Consider the following 20750-nt stretch of genomic DNA (forward strand, 5'->3'; position numbering starts at 1 on the left):
CCACCAAATATTTGCCACACTCCTAATATGTAGAAGGTGTCTTTGTAGGTGATTGTGCCTTTAGATTGGATTACGACTATACACGCTTGCGGGTAAAGATGTATCTTCCTTCTGGCCGGTGCAAATCGGGACAGTCTGTTGTATTGTAGATACAAGAACTCCTCTTTCCTTTACCCGTCAGTTGTCTGGCTCTTCTCTGGTTACAGTGGTTTGGCCAGAAAGAGTTTACAATTCTCCTAGAGCACGGAGTGATGGTTTGTCATCATTTTATAAAACAGAGCACTGTGGTAATCACATCATACCGATCCCATGATCAAAGCTGGTGTTGGACACTTGTTTATGTAGGAGGTGATTTGTTATTGTTATTGCCCTAATTTTCCTAAGGTCATTTCTTCGTCTTGTGGCGTGGAGGTGCACAGCTCAGACTCTTACAATCACTGAACTGCCCTTGATGCTTGATCCGGGATCTGTCAGTTTGTGTGCAGGTTCCTCTGTCGCCGACTGCGCTGGTGTTTTCCTGAATACTGTAGCTCATTATTTCTGCTATTATTGAAGATTTACCGCATTAGCTTCATTTTTGATGTTCATTTCACACATTCAAGGCTTGTTTTCTGTTGGATGTAAAGATATTTAAAATTACTAAATGGAAACATAATGGAATGAGAATTCACAATGTTTAACTGGTTGTAAAAGACATTTTGGGGGAGATTTACCAAATCTCCACACAATGCAGCGCAGCCCTCCCCCGCTAGGCCACGCTACGTGGCGCGACAGGAAGGGAACAGGAGAGCACCATATTTTCAGAGATATGGCTCTCTCCTTCCCTTTCCCTTGCATCAGCGCTGATTACAGCGGCACTGCATCAAACACACACCTTAGCACCAGAGCACTAGGGTGTGTGTGTCTGTGAGTCCAGCATCGGTTTTGTACAGGAAGGACACCCTTCCTGTACAAATTACTATGCCTCGACACGAGGGAAAGCTTTTACCATTTTGTATACGTGTTGCACAGTGCAGCACACATGCAAAGTCAGAAAAGGAAGGAGAAAGGAAAGCATTTCTCCTTCCTTGCACCTTGTTTTGTTATGTTATGTTATGTTATTTATTCTTTTGTATAGCGCTCGGCTACTCAAAAAGAGTGTCCCGGCGCTTTATTGGAAAAGGAAAACTGCGACAGAATAACATAACACCGATAAAAGAAAGAACAGAGTGCCGACAAAAACTCACAAACAAAACAGGCTACTGAGTAAACAACCAAGTTTTAAGGCTTTTTCTAAAAGCCAACAGGCTAGTAGCTCCCCGCAGAGCAAGCGGCAAGGAGTTCCACAACTGTGGTGCCAGCAATCCAAAAGAGCGGCCTCCGAGGCGCGCTTTCTTTACACGCGGAACAACTGCCAAGTACAGGGATTCCGACCTCAGAGACCTGGTCGGTTGATAAAAGACCAGTCTCTTTTGAAGGTACTTTGCTCCCCGCTCGTGGAGAGCTTTATAGGCCAGAGTCAGAGCCTTAAAGGCGATCCGTTTCCGGATGGGAAGCCAGTGCAAGGTTTTCAACAGGCCCGAAGCACTGGAGCGCCTATTAAGACCATAGATTGCCCTTGCAGCGGCGTTCTGCACCACTTGAAGCCGCTGCAGCAAGTACTCTGGGAGGCCCAGGTAGAGAATGTTGGAATAATCCAACCTGGACCCAATCAGAGCCTGCACTGTCAGTTTCCTGTGCTCCTCGGACAGCAGGGGAAGAAACCTCCGCAGCATCCTAAGGATGCCGAAGCAGGTGCCCGACACCCCCAGGATCTGGGATTTCAAGGTTAGCCTATTATCCATCTTTACCCCCAGATTCTTGGCAACCTGGGAAGAGCAAGACGGAGGGAACATATTCATCGGCCACCAGGCCTGCCAGGCCCACCAGAACGCCCATGCACCACCCTTGGCAGGCCCCCATGGCACAAAGTAATGCGAAACAATGCTATGCGCAGTGTCACATTACTTTAATGTTATTTCCAGTGTTAAACAAGTTTAGCGCTGGAAAGTAAATTAGGAAAAAAGATTTTGCGCCATTTTGTGCCACTTTTGTGACGCAAACAGTGCAAAATCTTAGTAAATCTCCCCCTTCTTCTTTATCGCTTTTGAAGCTTAGCAAGGAATATTTCATCATACACAGATATTTAACTAAAAGTTCTGTTGCTCAGGTGACATCTTATTAATGTCTGGAAAGGAGGTGATTTACCAGTGTTTACAGAGTAACTTAGTAAAGTAAAGGCGCTCACAGAGCACCCAAGTGCTTGAGGAATAGCTTAAGATAGACGCATATGGTCAAGATTTCATTTAAACAACAATAGAGTTTAGAAAAAGAGCTGGATCAGGCTGGGCTGTCAAATTTCCAGTAACTCTTTACGAAGTATACAACAAAAGTAACTCCATTTACACACTTTTTCTCAATCTTTCCGATTCATTCAAGATCATCTCAAATACCAACTCCTGTCTTTACCTCGCTGTTCATAAGTCACCTTTGACACTTTCAACAGCTACCTTGGTTCAAGCATTTCTGGTTTCTTCTAACCAGGAAGATTGGAACATTATTGCGAGTTGAGGGGGGTTTCCTATCACCATAGCATCTGTCCATCTCCCTGAAACTAGTGCCGCTTACAGAGCCTAGTTCTGGCCCTGGAAGACAACTTTAAAAAGCAAGTCTTTAGTTCTTCCTAAAGTAGATAAAGTTGTGTAAGATGCAGCTCCTTCCGGGGCTTTTGTGTGAAACAGAACGAGGGGTTCACTGTAAGCCCCATCCTTTACATTATAAGCGCAGATCAGGCAAACAAACTTTGAGTCATATAATTTAATATTCAATGAGATCAGTCATTTAGTATTTATAGAGAATCCATCACAACCAATAATTTACCTGACATATTCCCGCAGCAGATGTGTGCCTATTACTCTTTTCCCCCCTTTTCCAACATTACATGGCATCTGGCATGACGTTGTCCTTTTGGGGCCCAGGATGCCATTTGTGACCGGATGGGCATTTGGAAGAGCGGGAGGAGGTGTCAGTTATCCACAGGTGATACAGCATTTCTACCTTTCAATATTTCTCATATTCAAGTTGACCTAATTTCATGTCCTTCGGCCCCCCTACTGCCCTCTGGCTGCGCACTCACTCTGTGGCATTCATCAGAAGTCAGATAATTGCCTCATACTCACAAGGCCATGGATCTCACTTCTTCTACAACACCTATTGCAGACAAAGGGCCTAGTTAGGAGTTTGTCCAACAGATTATTGCCTCAAAACTAGGGGTGGGTGAAGAATTCCGCTCTGCCGGCGGAGCTAGCGAAGGTTGCCCACTGGTCCAAAAAACTCCATGTAGAACGGAGTTCTTTTCTCAAGCAGTTCACCAACGGTAAGGTGACAAGCGCTAGGAAATAAAACACGCTAGACCTCCTCCTGACGAGATTTCTCATTGCGGGAGGTCACGGCAGGTCGCGACAACTCGAGTGTTAAAATCTGCCATTCTTGTTGATGAAGCTGCCATTCGATTAGAATATCAATTAGAGCGGCAGAAAGCAGCAGTGCCCTCTGGAACGACACGTAGTGCTGTTCGTGCTGATTTTACAGTGGGGGTTAAATTCCTGGCACTAAAAATCAGTACGAGCAGTGCAATTTAAACTCTGCCACTAGTGGAAGTCTGCAGTGTGCAACGGAGTTTCCCTGACACTTCATGGAGTTCCGCGGGGTAAACTCTCCAAACAACACCAAGGCATTATCAAAACGTGACAGATATCCTGTCTGCCTTATTATAATTGCCACAGGATGTAATGCATTTTTAATGGGGCGGGCAGGATACCTGTCACATTTGTAATGAAATAAACCATCCGCTGAAATATTAATCAGGCATTTGGTGTACATTGCGTCCATTGTGGCTAGCTGGGCTTGAAGGATCTTGTGGTTTGTGGGTCTCACACTGCGTTGAGGTCACCGCCAGGCAGACCTTCCATCAGCTGCGTCCTGTGCAGATCTTCCTTCCAGGCAGGACGTCTGTCAGCTGAGCCTTGTGCAGATCTTCCGTCCAGGCAGGACCTCCGTCAGCTGTGCCTTGTGCAGTTCTTCCTTCCAGTCAGGACTTCTGTCAGCTGAGCCTTGTGCAGATCTTCATTCCAGGCAGAGGCTTCGGTCAGCTGTGCCTTGTCGTTTAGATCTTCCTTCCAGGCAGGGGCTTCTGTCAGCTGTGCCTTGTGCAGATCTTTCTTCCAGGAAGGGGCTTCGGTCAGCTGCACCTTGTGCAGATCTTCCTTTCAGGCAGGAATTCTGTTAACCATGCCTCATGCAGATCTTCCTTCCAGGCTGTACTTCTGTCAGCTGTGCCCTGTGCAGATCTTCCTGCGAGGCAGGACTTCTGTCAGCTGAGTTTTGTGCAGATCTTCCTTCCAGGTGGGACTTCTGTCAGCTGTGCCTTGTGCAGATCTTCCTTCCAGGCAGGGTCTTCTGTCAGCTGCACCTTGTGTGGATCTGCTTTCCAGACAAGGGCTTCTTTCCTCAATGATCAGTTCCAAGGTCGGGAGAGGTAGAACTGGTCTAGGTCATCTTCTTTATTGCAGTTCAACTGGTCAAGCCACAGAGCTCGTGCTCTGAGAGGATGGAGAGGCTGGGCTTTCTGAGCTACATGAAACATTAAGACAGTTCTACCGCAGCCAGAACACACTACAAGACTCCAAGAGTCAACACTACAAGTGCTGCTCCAAGGTTTAATTCTACCACTGTATCTGAACATCCCCTGGCAAATGCCAACTAGAGAATAAACATCAGGGCAGAAAGCTTTTCAAGCAACTCGAGGTAAAAGGACTTTCACTATATGTCATAACTGAAGATGTTAATCCTTGGTAACATCAATCCAATTTGGACAAGGTCCTCCATTTTGCTATAAGATTGTAACTCCTCCTGCGCAGACACAAACCCTTTAGTCCGTATTGGATGAAGCTCGGTGGTTCTCCCCTAAAAGAAGGCCCTCCACAAATTGCTGACATTTTCTTACACCCCCTGAAAAGCCGTGGCAACACACAGACCAACTACACCCCCTCAGGGATCACCCGTCCATCTGCCAGGATCAAGACTCAGATCTATCAACCGTCTCTGTTACCGTCATTGGAACGGCCCGTCTCTGGGATTCGTGGAAGCTCCACAATCAGTGAGCTCAGAGTTGCTTTGTAAAACCATCTCATGAGAGTGGAAGAAAAGAACATTAAGTGACACGCACCGCACAGAAGTGTAAATAAATCTACTATTATCGTTCCATGTACCATTATCCTACTGCTGATGTTTCGACATGGATGTTTTGCCGACTATCACAGCAGCTTCTTCATTTAAAATCTTACTCACTACTGACCTATGTACTGTTTCTGACCCTACGACATCTCTGGCAGACATGCTGGGCTGACTGTTGCTACATAAATAGGAAGTAGATTGCTAATGCAGGGAGAGTGCAGTGTATTTGCAGTCAGATGCACTTGATTGGGATAAAAGATACCACGTTTGTTAGAAAAGCTGCAACTATTAGAATAATAACACACCAAAAGCAGCGCACATAATGCAATAACAGACCAGGTACTAGAAAAACGTGACGCAAACAATGCAATAACACAGGCCAGGAACAAGGAAAATCTGATGTAAACAATGTAATAACACAGGTCAGGCACTAGGTGAATCTGATGCAAACAATGCAATTAACACTGGCCAGGCACTAGGTAAATCTGATGCAAACAATGCAATAACACAGTCCAGGCACAAAGAAAACCCAATGTAAAAAATGCAATAATACAGGCCAGGCACAAGAAAAATCTGATGTAAACAATGCAATCACACAGGCCAGGCGTTGGGAGAATCTGACGCAAACAATGCAATAATACGGGCCAGACACTAGGAGAATCTGATGTAAACAATGCAATAACACAGGCCAGGCACGAGGAGAATCTGACGCAAACAATGCAATAACACAGGCCAGGCACTAGGAGAATCTCACACAAACAATGCAATAACACAGGCCAGGCACGAGGAGAATCTGATGCAAACAATGCATTACCACGGGTCAGGCACTAGGTGAATGTGATGCAAACAATGCAATAACACAGGCCAGGATTGAGGAGAATCTGATGCAAACAATGTAATAACAAAGGTCAGGCACTAGGTGAATCTGATGGAAACAATGCAATAACACTGGCCAGGCAATAGGCGAATCTGACGCAAACACTGCAATAACACAGGCCAGGCACAAGTAAAATCTGATGTAAACAATGCAATAACACAGGCCACGCACAAGGAAAATCTAATGTAAACAATGCAATAACACAGGCCAGGCTCGAGGAGAATCTGATGCAAACAATGCAATAACACAGGTCAGGCACTAGGTGAATCTGATGCAAACAATGCAATAACACTGGCCAGGCACTAGGTAAATCTGACACAAACACTGCAATAACACAGTCCAGGCACAAGGAAAATCTGATGTAAACAATGCAATAACACAGGCCAGGCACAAGGAAAATCTGATGTAAACAATGCAATAACAGGCCAGGTGTTGGGAAAATCTGATGTAAACAATGCAATAACACAGGCCAGACTTGAGGAGAATCTGATGCAAACGCTGCAATAACACTGGACCGGCACTAGGTGAATCTGATGCAAACAATGCAATAACACAGTCCAGGCACATGGAGAATCTGATGTAAACAATGCCTTAACACAAACCAGTCACGAGGAGTATTTGATGTAAACAATACAATAACACAGGCCAGGCGTTGGGAGAATCTTACGCAAACAATGCTAATAACACATGCCAGGCACGAGGAGCATCTAACGCAAACAATGCAATAACACAGGCCAGGCACTAGGAGAATCTCACACAAACAATGCATTAACACAGGCCAGGCACTAGGAGATTCTGACGCAAACATGCATTAACACAGGCCAGGCACTAGGTGAATCTGATGCAAACAATGCAATAACACAGGCCAGGCACGAGGAGAATCTGATGCAAACAATGCAATAACACGGGTCAGGCACTAGGTGAATCTGATGCAAACAATGCAATAAGACTGGCCAGGCACTAGGTGAATGTGATGTAAACACTGCAATAACACAATCCAGGCACAAGGAAAATCTGATGTAAACAATGCAATAACACTGGCCAGGCACAAGGAAAATCTGATGTAAACAATGCAATAACACAGGCCAGATTTGAGGAGAATCTGATGCAAATGCAATAACACAGTCCAGGCAATAGGTTAATCTGACACAAACAATGCAATAACACAGTCCAGGCACAAGGAAAATCTGATGTAAACAATGCAATAACACAGGCCATGCACAAGGAAAATCTGATGTGAACAATGCAATAACACAGGCCAGGCGTTGGGAAAATCTGATGTAAACAATGCAATAACACAGGCCAGGCTCGAGGAGAATCTGATGCAAACAATGCAATAACACAGGCCAGGCTCGAGGAGAATCTGATGCAAACAATGCAATAACACTGGCCAGGCACTAGGTGAATCTGATGCAAACAATGCAATAACACAGTCCAGGCACAAGGAAAATCTTTATGTAAACAATGCAATAACACAGGCCTGGCAGAAGGAAAATCTGATGTAAACAATGCAATAACACAGGCCAGGTGTTGGGAGAATCTGACGCAAACAATACAATAACACGGGCCAGACACTAGGAGGATCTGATATAAACAATGCAATAACACTGGCCAGGCACAAGGAAAATATGATGTAAACAATGCAATAACACAGGCCAGGCACAAGGAAAATCTAATGTAAACAATGCAATAACACTGGCCAGGCGTTGGAAGAATCTGACGCAAACAATGCAATAACACGGGCCATACACTAGGAGAATCTGATGTAAACAATGCAATAACACAGGCCAGGCACGAGGAGAATCTGATGTAAACAATGCAAAAACACAGGCCAGGCAGGAAGGAGAATCTGATGTAAACAATGCAAAAACACAGGCCAGGCGTTGGGAGAATCAGACGCAAACAATGCTAATAACACAGGCCAGGTACGAGGAGAATCTGACGCAAACAATGCAATAACACAGGCCAGGCACAAGGAAAATCTGATGTAAACAATACAATAACACTGGCCAGGCGTTGGGAGAATCTGACGCAAACAATGCAATAACACGGGCCAGACACTAGGAGAATCTGATGTAAACAATGCATTAACACAGGCCAGGCACAAGTAGAATCTGATGTAAACAATGCAAAAACACAGGCTTTGGGAGAATCTGACGCAAACAATGCTAATAACACAGGCCAGGCACCAGGAGATTCTGACGCAAACAATGCAATAACACAGGTCAGGCACTAGAAGAATCTTCCACAAACAATGCAATAACACAGGCCAGGCACGAGGAGAATCTGATGTAAACAATGCAATAACGCAGGCCAGGCATAAGGAAAATCTGATATAAACAATGCAATAACACAGACCAGGGGTTGGGAGAATCTGACGCAAACAATGCAATAACACGGGCCAGACACTCAGAGAATCTTATGTAAACAATGCAATAACAGGCCAGGTGTTGGGAAAATCTGATGTAAACAATGCAATAACACAGGCCAAGGTTGAAGATAATCTGATGCAAACACTGCAATAACACTGGACAGGCACTAGGTGAATCTGATGCAAACAATGCAATAACACAGTCCAGGCACATGAAGAATCTGATGTAAACAATGCAATCACACAGGCCAGGCGTTGGGAGAATCTGACGCAAACAATGCTAATAACAAAGGCCAGGCACGAGGAGCATCTAACGCAAACAATGCAATAACACAGGCCAGGCACTAGGAGAATCTCACACAAACAATGCATTAACACAGGCCAGGCACTAGGAGATTCGGATGCAAACATGCATTAACACAAGCCAGGCACTAGGAGATTCTGATGCAAACATGCAATAACACAGGCCAGGCTAGAGAAGAATCTGATGCAAACAATGCAATAACACAGGTCAGGCACTAGGTGAATCTGATGCAAACAATGCAATAACACAGGCCGGGCACGAGGAGAATCTGATGCAAACAATGCAATAACACAGGCCAGGCACAAGGAAAATCTGATGTAAACAATGCATTAACACAGGCAAGGCACGAGGAAAATCTGATGTAAACAATGCAATAACACAGGCCAGGCTCGAGGAGAATCTGATGCAAACAATGCAATAACACAGGTCAGGAACTATGTGAATCTGATGCAAACAATGCAATAACACTGGCCAGGCACTAGGTGAATCTGACACAAACACTGCAATAACACAGTCCAGGCACAAGGAAAATCTGATGTAAACAATGCAATAACACCGGCCAGGCACAAGGAAAATCTGATGTAAACAATGCAATAACAGGCCAGGTGTTGGGAAAATCTGATGTAAACAATGCAATAACACAGGCCAGGCTTGAGGAGAATCTGATGCAAACAATGCAATAACACAGTCCAGGCACTAGGTGAATCTGACACAAACACTGCAATAACACATTCCAGGCACAAGGAAAATCTGATGTAAACAATGCAATAACACAGGCCATGCACAAGGAAAGTCTGATGTAAACAATGCAATAGCACAGGCCAGGCGTTGGGAAAATCTGATGTTAACAATGCAATAACACAGGCCAGGCTCGAGGAGAATCTGATGCAAACAATGCAATAACACAGGCCAGGCTCGAGGAGAATCTGATGCAAACAATGCAATAACACTGGCCAGTCACTAGGTGAATCTGATGCAAACAATGCAATAACACAATCCAGGCACAAGGAAAATCTGATGTAAACAATGCAATAACACAGGCCAGGCGTTGGGAGAATCTGACGCAAACAATGCAATAACACGGGCCAGACACTAGCAGAATCTGATGTAAACAATGCAATAACACTGGCCAGGCACGAGGAGAATCTGATGCAAACAATGCAAAAACACAGGCCAGGCACGAAGATCTGGTGTAAACAATGCAATAACACAGGCTAGGCGTTGGGAGAATCTGACGCAAATAATGCAATAACACGGGCCAGACACTAGGAGAATCTGATGTAAACAATGCAATAACACAGGCCAGGCACTAGAAGAATATCACACAAACAATGCAATAACACAGGCCAGGCACTAAGAGAATTTGGCACAAACAATACAATAACACAGGCCAGGCACTAGGATTGATGCAAACAATGCAATAACACAGTCCAGGCACTGGAAGAATCTGATGCAAAAAATGCAATATCACGGGCCAGGCACGAGGAGAATCTGAGGCAAACAATGCAATAACATGGATCAGGCACGATCAGAATCTGATGCAGACAATGCAATAACACAGGCCAAGCAGTAGAAGAATCTGATGCAGGTGAGCATGTAATAGCTGGTGGGATCTGGTGTGAAGGACAGGACTCTAACAGGATAAACTGATCCAACTCAAATTTGAGGTCAACGTATTATTTATCGCCTTAATGGTGCAAAAGTCACTCTGGAATTAAATCAATACTATTCGAATAATCAATGTTCGATTTATAATAGAGGCATTGCTGTGCTGCAATAAAAGAAATCAGCGGCAACAATAGCTATTCTCACAACAAAGTGTACTTATTTCAAGTTTGGTTTGCATATTTTACAAGAAGGGGATAAAGCGACAACTGATAGACAACATTATAAAGCTTACCGACTTGCCTTATAAAGGTTACTGTTACTTTTAGAACAACACAAAGGTTAAGGAAAAGCCGAAGTATCAAGGTAGACAGTGTATCTGCAATGGCGGACAATAACCCCTTATTAATAGTGACCACATACCCACCATCTCCAGGTAGGAGCGCCTAATTACAAAAGACCTGCTAATACGGTGAACGACTACAGTGCATCAAACTGTGACTATGACATTGTTCTATCAAAACATTTGATTTCTGCGTTTGTTCTTCTCGTTAGGTCTTGATCCTGAAAGATATAGGCTGATGGGTTTCGGGCTTGTGCTTTATGAACGCTTCAGGACTTCGCGGAAAGAATGTCACCCAAACATCGCACCATTTGAGGAGGCCATTGGGGTGAGAGTTGGTCGCGTAAAATGGAGCGCCACGATAAAAGAACTGTTCGAAGAAGCACTGGGGTCACCGGCTTCTCAAAAGGGCATGGTCTCTGTTTAGATAGCTGTCCAGAGGGCCAGAGACCTGGGTGGGGCCATCAATGTAAGCAATGGCCCAGAGCCGCCATGGATAACTTGTAACTCCTGGGTCAGTTTGCCTGTGTGGTGGCAGCAGAGTAAAAATATACAAGTCACTATTCATAGTGCACCAACCAGGATTCAAATTTGCGACCCACCAGTTTGAGACGAAGACATCAGAAATCATAACACTAAGCCCAGTGCCCCAGGCGATCTGAATGGCATCGGAGTTGAGCCCATTTACGTAACGCAGGCCACAGGCTGTGTGTCCAGCAGCTTCATACGAGATCTCAAACTCCCAGGCGATCTGAACGGCATCGGAGTTGAGCCCATTTACGTAATGCAGGCCACTTGCTGTGTGTCCAGCAGCTTCATACGAGATCTCAAACTCCCAGGCGATCTGAACGGCATCGGAGTTGAGCCCATTTACGTAAATGCAGGCCACAGGCTGTGTGTCCAGCAGCTTCATACGTGATCTCAAACTCCCAGGCGATCTGAACGGCATCGGAGTTGAGCCCATTTACGTAAACGCAGGCCATAGGCTGTGTGTCCAGCAGCTTCATACGAGATCTCAAACTCCCAGGCGATCTGAACGGCATCGGAGTTGAGCCCATTTACGCAATGCACCCCACAGGCTGTGTGTCCAGCAGCTTCATAGATCTCAAACTCCCAGGCGATCTGAACGGCATCGGAGTTGAGCCCATTTAAGTAAACACAGGCCACAGGCTGTGTGTCCAGCAGCTTCATACAAGATCTCAAACCCCCAGGCGATCTGAACCGCATCGGAGTTGAGCCCATTTACGTAATGCACCCCACAGGCTGTGTGTCCGGCAGCTTCATAGATCTCAAACTCCTAGGCGATCTGAACGGCATCTGAGTTGAGCCCATTTATGTAAACGCAGGCCACAGGCTGTGTGTCCAGCAGCTTCATACGAGATCTCAAACTCCCAGGCGATCTGAACGGCATCGGAGTTGAGCCCATTTACGTAATGCAGGCCACAGGCTGTGTGTCCAGCAGCTTCATACGAGATCTCAAACTCCCAGGCGATCTGAACGGCATCGGAGTTGAGCACATTTACGTAAATGCAGGCTACAGGCTGTGTGTCCAGCAGCTTCATATGTGATCTCAAACTCCCAGGCGATCTGAACGGCATCGGAGTTGAGCCCATTTACGTAATGCACCCCACAGGCTGTGTGTCCAGCAGCTTCATAGATCTCAAACTCCCAGGCGATCTGAACGGCATCGGAGTTGAGCCCATTTACTTAAATGCAGGCCACAGGCTGTGTGTCCAGCAGCTTCATACGAGATCTCAAACTCCCAAGGGATCTGAACGGCATCAGAGTTGAGCCCATTCACGTAAATGCAGGCCACAGGCTGTGTGTCCAGCAGCTTCATACGAGATCTCAAACTCCCAGGCGATCTGAACGGCATCGGAGTTGAGCCCATTTACGTAAACACAGGCCACAGGCTGTGTGTCCAGCAGCTTCATACGGGATCTCAAACTCCCAGGCGATCTGAATGGCATCGGAGTTGAGCCCATTTACGTAAACGCAGGCCACAGGCTGTGTGTCCAGCAGCTTCAGACGAGATCTCAAACTCCCAGGCGATCTGAACGGCATCGGAGTTGAGCCCATTTACGTAAACACAGGCCACAGGCTGTGTGTCCAGCAGCTTCATAGATCTCAAACTCCCAGGCGATCTGAACGGCATCGGAGTTGAGCCCATTTACGTAATGCAGGCCACAGGCTGTGTGTCCAGCAGCTTCATACGAGATCTCAAACTCCCAGGCGATCTGAACGGCATCGGAGTTGAGCCCATTTACGTAAACGCAGGCCACAGGCTGTGTGTCCAGCAGCTTCATACGAGATCTCAAACTCCCAGGCGATCTGACCGGCATCGGAGTTGAGCCCATTTACGTAAACGCAGGCCATAGGCTGTGTGTCCAGCAGCTTCATACGAGATCTCAAACTCCCAGGCGATCTGAACGGCATCGGAGTTGAGCCCATTTACGTAAATGCAGGCCACAGGCTGTGTGTCCAGCAGCTTCATACGAGATCTCAAACTCCCAGGCGATCTGAACGGCATCGGAGTTGAGCCCATTTACGTAAATGCAGGCCACAGGCTGTGTGTCCAGCAGCTTCATACGAGATATCAAACTCCCAGGCGATCTGAACGGCATCGGAGTTGAGCCCATTTACGTAAACTCAGGCCACAGGCTGTGTGTCCAGCAGCTTCATACGAGATCTCAAACTCCCAGGCGATCTGAACGGCATCGGAGTTGAGCCCATTTACGTAACGCAGGCCACAGGCTGTGTGTCCAGCAGCTTCATAGATCTCAAACTCCCAGGCGATCTGAACGGCATCGGAGTTGAGCCCATTTACGTAAATGCAGGCCACAGGCTGTGTGTCCAGCAGCTTCATACGAGATCTCAAACTCCCAGGCGATCTGAATGGCATCGGAGTTGAGCCCATTTACGTAAACGCAGGCCACAGGCTGTGTGTCCAGCAGCTTCATACGAGATCTCAAACTCCCAGGCGATCTGAACGGCATCGGAGTTGAGCCCATTTACGTAAATGCAGGCCACAGGCTGTGTGTCCAGCAGCTTCATACGAGATCTCAAACTCCCAGGCGATCTGAACGGCATCGGAGTTGAGCCCATTTACGTGAATGCAGGCCACAAGCTGTGTGTCCAGCAGCTTCATACGAGATCTCAAACTCCCAGGCGATCTGAACGGCATCGGAGTTGAGCCCATTTTCGTGAATGCAGGCCACAAGCTGTGTGTCCAGCAGCTTCATACGTGATCTCAAACTCCCAGGCGATCTGAACGGCATCGGAGTAGAGCCCATTTACGTAAATGCAGGCCACAGGCTGTGTGTCCAGCAGCTTCATAGGAGATCTCAAACTCCCAGGCGATCTGAACGGCATCGGAGTTGAGCCCATTTACGTAATGCAGGCCACAGGCTGTGTGTCCAGCAGCTTCATATGAGATCTCAAACTCCCAGGCGATCTGAACGGCATCGGAGTTGAGCCCATTTACGTAAACGCAGGCCACAGGCTGTCTGTCCAGCAGCTTCATACGAGATCTTAAACTCCCAGGCGATCTGAACGGTATCGGAGTTCAGCCCATTCACGTAATGCAGGTCACAGGCTGTGTGTCCAGCAGCTTCATACGAGATCTCAAACTCCCAGGCGATCTGAACGGCATCGTAATTGAGCCCATTTACGTAAATGCAGGCCACAGGCTGTGTGTCCAGCAGCTTCATAGATCTCAAACTCCCAGGCGATCTGAATGGCATCGGAGTTGAGACCATTTACATAAATGCAGGCCACAGGCTGTGTGTCCAGCAGCTTCATACGTGATCTCAAACTCCCAGGCGATCTGAACGGCATCGGAGTTGAACCCATTTACGTAAACGAAAGCCACAGGCTGTGTGTCCAGCAGCTTCATACGAGATCTCAAACTCCCAGGCGATCTGAAGGGCATCGGAGTTGAGCCCATTTACGTAAACGCAGGCCACAGGCTGTGTGTCCAGCAGCTTCATACGAGATCTCAAACTCCCAGGCGATCTGAACGGCATCGGAGTTGAGCCCATTCACGTAAACGCAGGCCACAGGCTGTGTGTCCAGCAGCTTCATACGAGGTCTCAAACTCCCAGACGATCTGAACGGCATCGGAGTTGAGCCCATTTACGTAAACGCAGGCCACAGGCTATGTTCCAGCAGCTTCATACGAGATCTCAAACTCCCAGACGATCTGAACGGCATCGGAGTTGAGCCCATTTACGTGAATGCAGGTCACAGGCTGTCCAGCACCTTCATACGAGATCTCAAACTCCCAGGCGATCTGAACGGCATCGGAGTTGAGCCGATTTACGTAAACGCAGGCCACAGACTGTGTGTCCAGCAGCTTCATACGAGATCTCAAACTCCCAGGCGATCTGAACGGCATCGGAGTTGAGCCCATTTACGTAAACGCAGGCCACAGGCTGTGTGTCCAGCAGCTTCATACGAGATCTCAAACTCCCAGGCGATCTGAACGGCATCGGAGTTGAGCCCATTTACGTAATGCAGGCCACAGGCTGTGTGTCCAGCAGCTTCATACGAGATCTCAAACTCCCAGGCGATCTGAACGGCATCACAGTTGAGCCCATTTGCGTAAGGCAGGCCACAGGCTGTGTGTCCAGCAGCTTCATAGATCTCAAACTCCCAGGCGATCTGAACGGCATCGGAGTTGAGCCCATTTAAGTAACGCAGGCCACAGGCTGTGTGTCCAGCAGCTTCATACGAGATCTAAAACTCCCAGGCGATCTGAACGGCATCGGAGTTGAGCCCATTTACGTAAATGCAGGCCACAGGCTCTGTGTCCAGCAGCTTCATACGAGATCTCAAACTCCCAGGCGATCTGAACGGCATTGGAGTTGAGCCCATTTAAGTAAATGCAGGCAACAGGCTGTGTGTCCAGCAGCTTCATACGAGATCTCAAACTCCCAGGCGATCTGATCGGCATCGGAGTTGAGCCCATTTACGTAACGTAGGCCACAGGCTGTGTGTCCAGCAGCTTCATACGAGATCTCAAACTCCCAGGCGGTCTGAACGGCATCGGAGTTGAGCCCATTTACGTAACGTAGGCCACAGGCTGTGTGTCCAGCAGCTTCATGCGAGATCTCAAACTCCCAGGCGATCTGAACGGCATCGGAGTTGAGCCCATTTATGTAAACGCAGGCCACAGGCTGTGTGTCCAGCAGCTTCATACGAGATCTCAAACTCCCAGGTGATCTGAACGGCATCGGAGTTGAGCCCATTTACGTAAACACAGGCCATAGGCTGTGTGTACAGCAGCTTCATAGATCTCAAACTCCCAGGAGATCTGAAGGGCATCGGAGTTGAGCCCATTTACGTAAACGCAGGCCACAGGCTGTGTGTCCAGCAGCTTCATAGATCTCAAACTCCCAGGCGATCTGAACGGCATCGGAATTGAGCCCATTTACGTAAACGCAGGCCACAGGCTGTGTGTCCAGCAGCTTCATAGATCTCAAACTCCCAGGCAATCTGAACGGCATCGGAATTGAGCCCATTTACGTAAACGCAGGCCACAGGCTGTGTGTCCAGCAGCTTCATAGATCTCAAACTCCCAGGCGATCTGAACGGCATCGGAGTTGAGCCCATTTACATAAACGCAGGCCATAGGCTGTGTGTACAGCAGCTTCATAGATCTCAAACTCCCAGGAGATCTGAAGGGCATCGGAGTTGAGCCCATTTACGTAAACGCAGGCCACAGGCTGTGTGTCCAGCAGCTTCATATGAGATCTCAAACTCCCAGGCGATCTGAAGGGCATCGGAGTTGAGCCTATTTACGTAAACGCAGGCAACAGGCTGTGTGTCCAGCAGCTTCATATGAGATCTCAAACTCCCAGGCGATCTGAACGGCATCGGAGTTGAGCCCATTTACATAAACGCAGGCCACAGGCTGTGTGTCCAGCAGCTTCATAGATCTCAAACTCCCAGGCGATCTGAACCGCATCAGAGTTGAGCCCATTTACGTAAACGCAGGCCACAGGCTGTCTGTCCAGCAGCTTCATACGTGATCTCAAACTCCCAGGCGATCTGAACCGCATCGGAGTTGAGCCCATTTACGTAAACGCAGGCCACAGGCTGTGTGTCCAGCAGCTTCATACGTGATCTCAAACTCCCAGGCGATCTGAACGGCATCGGAGCTGAGCCCATTTACGTAAATGCAGGCCACAGGCTGTGTGTCCAGCAGCTTCCTACGAGATCTCAAACTCCCAGGCGATCTGAACGGCATCGGAGTTGAGCCCATTTACGTAAACGCAGGCCACAGGCTGTGTGTCGAGCAGCTTCATGCGAGATCTCAAACTCCCAGGCGATCTGAAGGGCATCGGAGTTGAGCCCATTTACGTAAACGCAGGCCACAGGCTGTGTGTCCAGCAGCTTCATACGAGATCTCAAACTCCCAGGCGATCTGAACGGCATCGGAGTTGAGCCCATTTACGTGAATTCAGGCCACAGGCTGTGTGTCCAGCAGCTTCATACGAGATCTCAAACTCCCAGGCGATCTGAACGGCATCGGAGTTGAGCCCGTTTTCAGTAAACGCAGGCCACAGGCTGTGTGTCCAGCAGCTTCATAGATCTCAAACTCCCAGGCGATCTGAACGGCATTGGAGTTGAGCCATTTACGTAAACGCAGGCCACAGGCTGTGTGTCCAGCAGCTTCATAGATCTCAAACTCCCTGGCGATCTGAAGGGCATCGGAGTTGAGCCCATTCACGTAAATGCAGGCCACAGGCTGTGTGTCCAGCAGCTTCATACGAGATCTCAAACTCCCAGGCGATCTGAACGGCATCGGAGTTGAGCCCATTTACATAAACGCAGGCCACAGGCTGTGTGTCCAGCAGCTTCATAGATCTCAAACTCCCTGGCGATCTGAAGGGCATCGAAGTTGAGCCCATTCACGTAAATGCAGGCCACAGGCTGTGTGTCCAGCAGCTTCATACGAAATCTCAAACTCCCAGGCGATCTGAACGGCATCGGAGTTGAGCCCATTTACGTAAACGCAGGCCACAGGCTGTGTGTCCAGGAGCTTCATACGAGATCTCAAACTCCCAGGCGATCTGAACGGCATCGGAGTTGAGCCCATTTATGTAAACGCAGGCCATAGGCTGTGTGTCCAGCAGCTTCATACGAGATCTCAAACTCCCAGGCGATCTGAACGGCATCGGAGTTGAGCCCATTTACGTAAATGCAGACCACAGGCTGTGTGTCCAGCAGCTTCATAGATCTCAAACTCCTAGGCGATCTGAACGGCATCAGAGTTGAGCCCATTTACGTGAATGCAGGCCACAGGCTGTGTGTCCAGCAGCTTCATACGAGATCTCAAACTCCCAGGCGATCTGAACGGCATCGGAGTCGAGCCCATTTACGAGAATGCAGGCCACAGGCTGTGTGTCCAGCAGCTTCATACGAGATCTCAAACTCCCAGGCGATCTGAACGGCATCGGAGTTGAGCCCATTTACGTAAATGCAGGCCACAGGCTGTGTTGTCCAGCAGCTTCATACGAGATCTCAAACTCCCAGGCGATCTGAAAGGCATCGGAGTTGAGCCCATTTACGTAAACGCAGGCCACAGGCTGTGTGTCCAGCAGCTTCATACAAGGTCTCAAACCCCCAGGCGATCTGAAGGGCATCGGAGTTGAGCCCATTTACGTAAACTCAGGCCACAGGCTGTGTGTCCAGCAGCTTCACACGAGATCTCAAACTCCCAGGCGATCTGAAGGGCATTGGAGTTGAGCCCATTTACGTAAACGCAGGCCACAGGCTGTGTGTCCAGCAGCTTTATACGAGATGTCAAACTCCCAGGCGATCTGAACGGCATCGGAGTTGAGCCCATTTACGTAAATGCAGGCCACAGGCTGTGTGTCCAGCAGCTTCATACGAGATCTCAAACTCCCAGGCGATCTGAACGGCATCGGAGTTGAGCTCATTTACGTAAATGCAGGCCATAGGCTGTGTGTCTAGCAGCTTCATACAAGATCTCAAACTCCCAGGCGATCTGAACGGCATCGGAGTTGAGCTCATTTACGGAAACGCAGGCCACAGGCTGTGTGTCCAGCAGCTTCATACGAGATCTCAAACTCCCAGGCGATCTGAATGGCATTGGAGTTGAGCTCATTTACGTAAACGCAGGCCACAGGCTTTGTGTCCAGCAGCTTCATACAAGATCTCAAACTCCCAGGCGATCTGACCGGCATTGGAGTTGAGCCCATTTACGTAAACGCAGGCCATAGGCTGTGTGTCCAGCAGCTTCATAGGAGATCTCAAACTCCCAGGCGATCTGAACGGCATCGGAGTTGAGCCCATTTACGTAAATGCAGGCCACAGGCTGTGTGTCCAGCAGCTTCATACGAGATCTCAAACTCCCAGGCGATCAGAATGGCGTCTGAGTTGAGCCCATTTACGTAAACGCAGGCCACAGGCTGTGTGTCCAGCAGCTTCATACGAGATCTCAAACTCCCAGGCGATCTGAACGGCATCGAAGTTGAGCCCATTTACTCACCTCCTCAGCACCCCTCCTGGATAGGCTGCACCGCCACTGCACCCCCAGCCCAGGACAGGCCTCAACTCCTCTGCACCCCCTGAACCGGTCTCACCTCCTCAGCACAGTACAGGCCTCACCTCTTCTGCACCCCCTGGACAGGTGTCAGGGTGCAGAAAAAAGGAATCAAAGCTCTTCTTTGTCTCGAAGTATCTGCCATTGAACCGGCAAACCCTCTCGCAAAAGGTTGCGGGCCAAAATAGCAAGGAACCAGGCATTCTCCCCTGTACTTGTTTGTTTAATAGAAGGGGGTTCCCCAGGGTTTTTTTTTGATATTTTTATTTTTTTTCCTCTATAAAATGATTTGTCTTTTCACAGTGGTGTTCTTAAATAGAAATACTGTTGATACATAATTCATGTTAAAATCATTACATCTGGGGAGAAGACATAATTCATCCAAGATAAAGGGGAAATTAGATGTAATACACAAAAAAAGTTCCTCACATTCCCGAACACTCAAAAGAATTTCATATATACATCATCACTCAAGATACTCATTCACTTCCTCGTTCATTCAAATTCACTCTCAAACAAGTACATCCGTGCCTGCAACAACAGATGAAGAATGGTTGCATGGGAGGAGTGTGGCTCACAGATTAGAGCGGCAGACCCTGATGCAGAGGTCTGGCCCGGGACCAGTGTTCAATTCCCGACGCGGCAGGGTCCTGAGCCCAAAAATGTCCACGGACTCGATGATTCTCGCCTCGGTGCCTATTCTAATCATGGGGTCCCACGCTGCAACTCTGGGCAATAGCTTGCTTAATCTCCACTACGGCGGCCCACCGCTGCGGGATGCCTGGGTTTCACCTTGGGGATGCCCAGTAGGGGTCATCTCACAGGGAAAAAGCCAGGACGGGTTCCCAAGGCAAGCGCCTTGATGCCTTCGGGTGATACGTGCGCTATATAAGTCCCAATACATTTACATTATTTTGTGTATTATATCTAATTTCCCCTTTATCTGTACTTGTTTGTGAGTGAATTTGAATGAATGAGGAAGTGAATGAGTATCTTGAGTGATGATGTATATATAAAATTCTTTTGAGTGTTTGGGAAGTTTGGGAATGTGGGGAACTTTTTTTGTGTATTATATCTAATTTCCCCTTTATCTTAGATGAATTATGTCTTCTCCCCAGATGTAATCATTTTAACATGAATTATGTATCAACAGTATTTCTATTTAAGAACACCACTGTGAAAAGACAAATCATTTTATTAACAGCGATATTAACAACATATCTGGCTGTAAACCTCCCTCCAGCTTTACCCCCTCCGTGGACATGGTGGGCCCGGAGGTTAATATATTTGAGAAAGCTGTAATGAGAAAAATTGAGAAATTGATTAAATATGTACCCATACCCAAGAACAATCTACCAGAACTGGAAAACATAGCCCTGAAGGAAATGAGTGATAATAAAAACATTACCATCAAACCCTGTGACA

The 20750-nt window shown here is 47.7% G+C and overlaps 2 protein-coding genes across 2 annotated transcripts in view; both read right to left on the bottom strand.

Moving 5' to 3' along the window:
- LOC147662747 (uncharacterized) overlaps nucleotides 1-20750 on the bottom strand; it is a 418861-nt gene that overhangs the window by 256802 nt on the left and 141309 nt on the right. The gene's annotated exons all lie outside the window — the stretch shown is intronic.
- Nucleotides 1-20750, bottom strand: part of LOC147662748 (uncharacterized) — a 107718-nt gene that overhangs the window by 1020 nt on the left and 85948 nt on the right. The window lies entirely within an intron of this gene.

This window comes from Lissotriton vulgaris, unplaced genomic scaffold, assembly GCF_964263255.1.
Source record: "Lissotriton vulgaris unplaced genomic scaffold, aLisVul1.2 SCAFFOLD_1034, whole genome shotgun sequence".
Lineage (NCBI taxonomy): Eukaryota > Metazoa > Chordata > Amphibia > Caudata > Salamandridae > Lissotriton > Lissotriton vulgaris.